This window comes from Miscanthus floridulus, chromosome 17, assembly GCF_019320115.1.
Source record: "Miscanthus floridulus cultivar M001 chromosome 17, ASM1932011v1, whole genome shotgun sequence".
NCBI classification, from domain to species: domain Eukaryota; kingdom Viridiplantae; phylum Streptophyta; class Magnoliopsida; order Poales; family Poaceae; genus Miscanthus; species Miscanthus floridulus.
Genome location: NC_089596.1, coordinates 35,483,227 through 35,492,921, shown reverse-complemented (window position 1 = coordinate 35,492,921; position 9,695 = coordinate 35,483,227).

The window sequence follows — 9,695 nt, the reverse complement described above, 5'->3', positions numbered from 1 at the left end:
CTTGTCATGAAATTCACAACAGACATGCTCCCCTGCTTGAGAGCAAGAAATTCCTTCTTTTTCAGCTTCATCAACCCAGCAGGCACATGATGAGAGCGGACAGCACTGCGAAACTCTTGCCAAGTGATGGGATTAGCTTCATTATGGACAAAACAGAAAGAGTCCCACCAGTCAAGTGTAGCCCCATGCAATAGTCTAGAAGCATACAAAACCTTCTCTCTATCATCACACTGTGCAATCTCAAGTTGCCTCTCAATTGCATGCAGCCAGTCATCAGCTTGGAGTGGGTCAGTGGAATGTTTGAAGACAGGTGGATGTCCCTTCAGAAACTCTCCCCTCTTGTCTCTAACTTGAGGGGTTGCATTCCTATTCCCATTATTCTGCATGCTCTGAGCCATCTGCTGAAGTAATTGAGTTTGCAACATCATTAGTTGCTCCATGGTGATAGGGGGTGGCAGCGGCAAGTCCTCGCCTCCTTGGTTGTTCCTCCTGGTGTTCACCATCTGTAGATACATCATATAAGTCTCGTATGTCCAAAATATATAACCTTTAAGAGATAATGGCCTAATGAGAGTAGGTATCACAAGATCAAAGATAAGATATATATATATATATATATATATATATATATATATATATATATATATATAGGGTATACAAGAAGATAATTGTTTTGAACTTTTTGGCGAGTTGGACAAACAGCAGTGCAGTAAAATAAGGATATCTCACTCTCTGTTTATCATATGAATACAAATTTTATCTTTCTGGAAAGCTTATGAAATTATCAACAACTTTCATTTAGAACACATTCTCAGATTCTGACGTTTAGTTAGGCAAAAAATAGATGACAAGTAGTACTGCTCCAGATTTCTGACAGCACAGAATCATCAATTTATAACAGCTGTATCTCACAATTCGTAACAGATATTGAGGTGATTCCAGAGCCAAAAGAAATATGTAGAAGTCTACTTATCTCCATAAAATTTTCATTACCATTGGACATCTAGAATATGAGATATGAACTGATAAAGGTGGACTGCTCAGAATGATACCGAATGGACAGCAAGATAAAAAGAAACCCAACTATTTATTCATATCATCCTTAAGCCTTAATCTTAAACTAAATGACTGTGGACATGCCCACAAATCATCACAATCATGAAAAAAATCCAAATCAAACAGTATCCATCATGACAGTCATTCAACCACTCAAGTGACAATTGTTCAACCATTAAATAGAAAAGAAACTAAACACACTCTCGCACATCTATGAGCGTTTATTACATATTTTTCGGAAATCCTCCTACGGTCGATGTTGGTGCTGGTGTTGGGGTCTCCATGGCCTCCCCTGTTCCTTGGTGGCGACTCTGTAGGAATGCTTGGCTCCTCCACATTAGGACCACCTTGCTGCTGCTTCAATGTAGCGTTCTCAAGGGCAAGCTGTAGGTATGCCTTCCCCATGACATTTAGCTCATCCAAGGCTTGATCCAAGTTGGTGTTGGTCTAGGCCAAGCTCATCAAGGTAGGCCTAAGCCTATGGTTCTCCTCCCCATGTGGTGCGGTGATGTTGCAGGTGGATTGGCCACTCCGACAGTAGGGAACATAATGATCCTCCTCCCATTTGATGTCATCGAAGTGGCGGTCGTGATTGACCACCAACGCCTATTGAGCAGCATCCTGGATGGTGGTTGCATGTGTGAGCCAGTGTAGTGATAGCACGGTGGATGTAGCGCACCTGACTCCCTTTGCGGATGTACACCTCTGTCTCCCAGAAGCCAGTGTAGTTGGGGTGGGTCCAATGCTCTGTCCTGTACTGCATGGTGCACCTGGTGTGGTAGCGGCGTACACCGGAGAGAAGCTTTGGGTGGTAGTAGGCATTGCCCTACAAATCATAGGGGATCTCTATGGTCCACCCCTTAGCTAGTAGTGCAGCATGGTAGTCATCACCATCATCTCCACCGCCTCCTCCATCTCCATCACCATCACCACCATCATCTCCACTGTCATCTTCTCTCATCTCCACCATCTCCATCATCACCTCCACCATTTCCCCCATCATCAAAATCAGAGTTGTCAGAAGCATCACTATCATAATGATCACCAGCTCCATCCTGACCCCCCTGTTCATTTTCCTCCATGGTCTCTTCCTCAGATTCTTCTATCTCTATAGGCTCCTCATACATGGGCCCCTCTTTAGTCTTCCTCATCCATAGGTTCATCCTACATTATGTCCTCCAGAGGTTCCTCCATGGGCACCTCCACTAGGCAGTTCCTCCTGGGGCTCATCCATCATGTTCCTCAAAGCCTCAACTAGGTGTGGGGGAACGCGCTTGCCAAGCGTGAATCTCGTCCTCCTTGTTGGCATCACAATGGTATGCTTGCGGGCTGTCAACTTGGTGCAGGCCATCTATAAAATTGAAAAGGTTGAGTATTAGAATAAGATAATTTTTGCAATAGATAATAGATAGAATATAAGCAAAAATTTTTATAGTAAATTAAAGGTAGCAAAATAAAGATAATGTGATTTTGAAAACATCCATTTCTAACTAGAATGATCGTCCTACAGTCAGTTATAGCTTTGATACCAATTTATCGCACCCAATTTTGCATAACAAAACCAAGTGCTCATATATGTGCACCCAGGATGTCCAAACACACATATAATCTCAAATTGCAATAATATCAAAGTAAAGTACTTTATTACATCGGCAGTATTATTACATAGAGTAGATAATTAAGCCCAATATGCCACAGGGACTCCAACTGGGGGACATCTTCCTAGTAGTCCTAGACATCCTCTAGAAACTCTTCATATGTATTATCTATTACCCATCTGGGATTTTCATTAAATGTAAAACAAGTGTAAGCTCACCATGCTTAGCAAGTATATCAAAGGGATCTATGAGGCTTAAAGGCTAGACACGGTTTGACTGCGGTTAGCAATTTTAGTTGGTCAAGTTTTAGCATCCTAAATCACCACTTTAGTGAATAAACCCAACCCAATTGGTAGTAATGAATAATCAAGATTATATCAAGTCCCCAACCATCCATAGGAATCATGAAGGATCCAGATTACCCATATCTGTGAGCACGACTGTTATAACAGGTTAAATATTTCTGTAGAAATTGTACAACTTTACCCACCAAGCCATGATTCCCAAAGCCAGGGGTTTGCAAGGCCCATATCACCTCTACCTAGGAAGTGTGGCATGGTTTCACTATGTAACCCTTCGCTAGTCGCACTAACAAGTCGTAGCTGCTAAGGTTTCAGCTGTCTAGCTGTATGTGGCCCTCCTCTAGGAGTGGCACTCATGGTTGTGGCATGGTACACACCCTAGCAGGAAAAGAAACATACCAACTAGTGCCCCCCTCTTGCCCTTATGGAAAGCTATAGACGAGCTAGTACAATCTAGTTAATAGGTTAAAGTCAGAGCCATATGACACTCGGGGTTGTACTGAAACCTCTTGGGTGGCCGCTTCAGGATTAAGTCCTTATGGAGAGGCACTAGAGCATCAACCCAGTCCTCTAACCCCCTAATTGTTGTTAAAAAGCTCCATTTTAACATATTGCATAATACCTTTAATCATGTTTAACAATTATTTATGTTGAGCGCTGTAGCATCTATCCAAAATGCATCCCAAACCATAGGTATCAAGGATATGTGGTACAAATAGTAATCTAGGTAAAGTCCTTAAAGGTAATTCAAATTTAGACACATGCATGTATATGAATTGTAGAGTTCATAGGTATAAGGGGCCTTTGCTACACTTGCCTTCCTCAAAATCTCCTTCCTAGTACTATTGGTCACCTCCTCTGAAACCTTGAACTGATCACCCTCTAAACGTGTTTCAATTCACCAATCAAGCATCCATTCCTAATCATCACATGCATACGAAGATACTTCTATTAGAACAGTACACCAAACAATAGAAACATAGACTAAAAAGCTTATAAAACTAATCTACATACTGCTATGAACACATGAGCGAAAGAATCACTCTAATTGGACTTAAAACACAAAAGTTATGCATGAAATAAGGTTCCTAGTGGCATTTCTGTAAATAAACCAAACTCAAATTTGAATAAAAACTAAATTCTAACGTGATCTGGATGGCGTGCACTATTTTCCAAAAGTATAGGGGCTAAAACAGAAGAAAACAGGACTAAAAAGTAATACTTTTGAACTATATTGGACCGCGGGTTGATTCCTTGAAAACCCAGGGGCTAAACTACAAAAGTGCCTGGCTAACTGTGGGTTGACTCGTGTGGCTCCTGACTGGGCGCCACACAGCATGCTCTGGTTGGTGCGGTGTACCACCATTTGCGGTGAACCAATGATGTGGGTGCTGTGCTTCGTGTCCACAGTCCACGGTGGACCAGTCATGCCCCAAAGTGGTATGTTCTTATCGCGACCATTCAAGTAAATCCGATGGTGAGGGAATGAAGGGGAGGACCCCCGCCGCCTGCACAGTGGCTCCGGCGAGCCCACCATGGCCAGCGGTGAGCCGAGCACCATGGCGAACGCTGATATGGCGTTTTGGACCACCTCGTTCAAAACCAAAAGCACGGAAGCGAAGCATGGGATCTCGCGAACTCAGTGGGGTACAAAATAGAGACAGGGAGCACATCGAGGCGATAGCGCCATGGACGGCATGATCCAAAGCTCACTGATGCGGTGACTTAGTGCACCAAACACGGAATAAATGGTACAGGGAGAACAAGGGGTATACCATAGGTACGATGAAGGCGTTCGCGACGTCCAAGAGGGCTCCAAAGGACCTAGTCAACGGTGGTGGCGAGCTGGAGAGAGAAAACATCGTGAGTGAGTGTGAATCCATGCGATTTGTTACCAAAATTTAGAGAGGAAAGCACCTATGGATGCGACAAGGCATGGCGGATCTCTTGGGTGCATTGTCGATGGCGTTTGAGCACCAACGCGGTGGATTATGAGGCGGCAGTGCGAGCTCAGGGTGTGTATGAAAAGGGAGAGAGGGAATGGCTTGGTGGCGGGTCTTATAGGCGAGCAAGCACGATAGAAATGGGAAGCGGCGTGGTGGAGTTGTGGAATCAAGGGATTTCAAATCCTTCCCATGGCTAGCGTGGGCACGGTGGGCAAGTTGCCATGGATGGCAACGCCATCACTAGGAACAAAGAAGGAAGGGGAAGAGGCGACTGACATGTGGGTCCTACGTGCAGTGAGTGAGAGAGGAAATAGGCGCATGGGCATGGGTGTGGAGCAGACCTAAGCTGGGCAGAGCACGCCAAACTAGGCCATGGTCTCGCGCGCACGTGCATTGGAAGGGTACAGGCAAAAAGTTGCGTAGCGGGCCACGCTACTGGGCTGCAGGCACGCGCGCTCGTGCGATGACACTGGAGCGGGCCATCGAGCAGGCCATTCTGCTGGGCCACAGTGCGTGAAGGAGGAGGAAGGTAGGGCATATGGGGCTGGGCTGCCGAGCAGGCTTGGGCTGAATTGAGGTGTGGGTGAAAAATAGAAAATGAAACCTTTAGAATTTCTTGTTTTTGTAAACTTGCTCCAAATTCAAACTATATTTGAATTTAAAGCCACTAACTCTAACCCTACACTCATACAAAAACCAAAATACCTCGGCATGAAAGCAGCAATCAAGTTACTAAATCTTATAGTAAATTTTAATTAGTCAAAATTATTATTTTACCTAGGTTATAATGCATCAAAAATTAAGTAAATGCTCAAATTTAATAACTAAATTATAAATGATTTTTTAGGGTGTTACAGGCGTGTGGAAGAAGATGAAGTGGCGGAGAGAAAGTGGGGAATGAGCGCTAGGGTTGCGGCACTCTTATAACGGTTCAACCCCTAACCCTCCACCTTCTAGGGTTTTTGGGAAACCGTGCCTGCCATGCCGCATTCTCTCTCCAACATCTCCGTGCGCCACTGGGCTGCTAAGTGGGCCTGGTGGCCCGCCGCATCAAACCATGTCAAACACGGATTGATATTCAACTGCCGAGCATTGCTACGACATGATATTTTGTTTCGCTGACCCTACTACAAGATTTCTTCATAATCTTCTAGTAGGCTCGGGGACTACGTGTGTACATGTCATCTAGCGATGACTGTACTATTTTTCTAAGCTACGTTGGGAACTAGTTCAGCACCTGAGGACTACTACTTTGGACCCTAGCACCATGAGACTACTTGACCTAGTGCTAGGCTCGGGGACTAAGTGGGCACACTTCACCTTGCGGTGAATGTGCTTATTTCTTTGACTTAGATCACTTCAAAGTGTCTAAGTTCTTCTGTGCTAACTAAGTCAAGGACGCCACTGCGACCAACTTCGATGCATAGGAACTTAAGTGGGCACACTTCACCTAGGATGGAGACTTTGAATTTTTTTTTACTTGAGCTCCTTACATACTTCTAACAAACCTTGGCTTCAAGTGTGCTCGGCTCCAACAACCAGATGAACAACTCAGATGATTGCTCAGACAGCTCAGACGCATGCTCAAATAGCTCGAGCGCATGTTCAAACAGCTTGGATGACATGTTTAGTAGCTTGGATGCATGCTCAATAGCTCAGAAAAGCTCAATATAGTGTTGCTCAACGGATGCAAGGCAGCTCAGGGACTAGCTATGGGGGTATACCCCCCTGATACCAGCAGAGTTGTACATGGGCTGAGCCGCTAGGGGAGGTCTAGCCCACAAGACTGCGCATGGGCCATGCCACTAGTGGAGGCCTAGCCTACAAGATGACAACATGCGAAGGACGACACTACGTGAAGATCTTCGATGATCTAGGAAACCTGCTCGGATATCCTAGATCCCGTAGTATCTGTAACTTCCTATCTTGTAAAACCGATCAGGATAGAAACAACCGATCTATAACCCTACCCCCCGAGCTATATAAGACATATAGGGACCCCTTGTTTTCATCTGATCATACGCAATACAACCCACCGAAAGACATAGGACGTAGGGTATTATGCCAAGTCGGTGACCTAAACCTATCTAATTGTTGTCTCTTGCGTTCTGTGTCACCATCCGATTCACTCACACGAGCCTTCACCGATTCATCTACTACCATGGGCATACCCCTTGGTAGACTACAGACTAGATTTCATCAACAAAATGTTAATGATGAATTCGAAACCGTCATAGAAGAGCGCTTTTTATGATGAATATTTCCATTTCATCATAGATCAATGGTGACAATCCTGCAACCCTCCCTTTCTATGATGAAATTAGGCATCAGTCACAAAAAACATCATAGAAGAGCCAGGGTTTCATCACAGATCACTCGCACGACTCATCTATGACAATTTCCTTTAAAACTATGACTGAACAGGGCTTCATCATTGAACTAATTACACATCTATGATGAACTAATATTCGATCTATAATGACGACGCTTCATCATAGATCTCCACACTGGTACCTTCTCCATTCGACGTGTACCTATGGGATCTATAGTTTACTCATCCATGACGCTTGCAATTTGTCATAAAAGTCTAGGCTCAATCCTTTCTCCATACGTCGTATGTCTAGTGGGATCCTTCTCCATCTGACTTGTGGGACCCGATGGCTTACATGTCACATGTACCTATGGGGCCTTTCTCCATCTCCATTCGACTTGTGGGACCTGAAGTCTTGCATGTCACTTGTGCTTGTGCATCCTTCTGCATCTGACTTATGGGACCCAACTGATACCTTTCTCCATCTTGATCTGACCTATGGGACCCGACGACACCTTTCTCCATCTCCATCTGACCTGTGGGACCCTGATGGTTTGTGTGCCACTTGTACCTATGGGACCATCCGACATTTGGGACCCAACGACTTATGTGTCATGTGTACCTATGGGATCCTTCTCCATCTCCATCTGACCTATGGGATCCAACGACTTGCGTGTCACTTGTTGCCTCTAGGGTTTATTAAATTCAAATTAAAAAAATCCATGAGACCTGGGAGTTGAACCTGGAACCTAGAGCAAGGATTAGACCATCTTCACCATTGCGCTAGATGCCTAGTTGTGTTGACAAGTCTTCGGAGTAGTATGTGTTTTTTGTGTGGATAGGTTGACTTATATATTGAATATATCCCTATCCCCTGTAAGTGAAAACAAATCTATACCCAGTTGGACTTGCGATGGCGGCGGCAACAACGGAGGATCCCCAGTGTGCTATGATGGCTCAGGCATCTTTTTGGAGGCTAGGCGGTGGGTCTTACTAGTGGAACATGGTGGCATTAGTGTCCATGTCCATCGTGTGCCGTGGCAGAGGCGACAGATCCTATCCATAGGTCTCCTCTCTCGCCTTTTCCTATTCACTTCACTATTTTGGTCCTTGCTTGAACAAGAGGTATACAAGAAACATTGTAGCATTTTAGATCTAGTTAGGCCAATGATGATGAAAAGAACTAGGAGGTGGCACTGGTTGGTTTTCTGTTAGCGCATGTCACTTGCAAATCTATCTAGGCAAACAAACTAGGACCTTCACTTCTGCCTTAAACTATTTTTTCTGTCCAGTGCTTGCTTGATTCTATATTTCTATTTTGTATGCTCCAGTGCCACTGGTGAGTCCTTATGGTATCTTGAACTTGTAACATATTTGAGGCCACATTTCTATGCCAATGATGTTTACATGGTTGTTGGATGTATTAGGATGCAACTCATATGTTTGCTTTCTGTGTCTTCTCCTTGTTGACAACCAAGTTATCCATTTGGTTCCAAACAAGATGAAGGCATCAAGAGCAAATCAATGCTTTGTGTCCATCATTCACATGACTGAGGCCACTTATTAATGTCTAAGCTACATGTGTTGCTACTGATGTCAATGATGATCACTACCACTTCATCATTGACATTCTACTTGTGAAAACTGAGGCAGGCCTATTTGGGTTGTGTAGATTTGAGATGAGTCGTCCTTGCTATGTTGTGTTCAATGGCCGTGAGCCTAGGAGTTTACTACAACTGGCCTGACTGCAATAGACAAGTTCATAGGTTTTGTGGTGCTTGTTATAAAAAGTACAACTCCTATGAGGAAGGAATTGCTACCTTCAAGTCAAGAACCAACTGAAATCTAGCCTTAGCTCATGATGATGACTTCTATCTTCAAAACCCAACAGCTGCTCCACCCTCTTCATCCTTCAAAACTGTTGTAATTGTAGTCCTCTTAATATTTGTTTGTCTCCTATGGAAGAAGCTCTGAGCTCATGTACTAATTGTAAGTGTGATGGTTAGACTTGATTTAACTGGAATTGTAATGGTTACAACTTCATTAACTACTACTCTAGTTTGAGTTATATATATATATATGTGGCGCTACTCTAAATTTTATTGAGTTTGTACCATGAAAATTGTTAATGGTTGTTAAAGTTGCACTTTGGTATGAGTTGTGGACTTCACTGATGGATCTTTGTTGGATTATTTTCCTCAGTGATCTCATTACTGAGTGAGCTCTCATCCTACTACATGCACACTGACAAAATGGAGGAGGCCCCCAACAAGAGGAATGCTCTGGCTAGCCTCATGGACAATGTCTTTATCGAGATCCTCTGCCGCCTCCTCGCCCGCTCCTTGTTCTGCTGCAAATCTGTCTGTCGCTCCTGGAAATGCCTCATCTCGGACAACCATAAGTTGATGCCCTAGACTATGGCCGGCTTCTTCTATGATGGAATCTATGGCCAAAGAAACTTCACTAGCATCACCGATGTTTA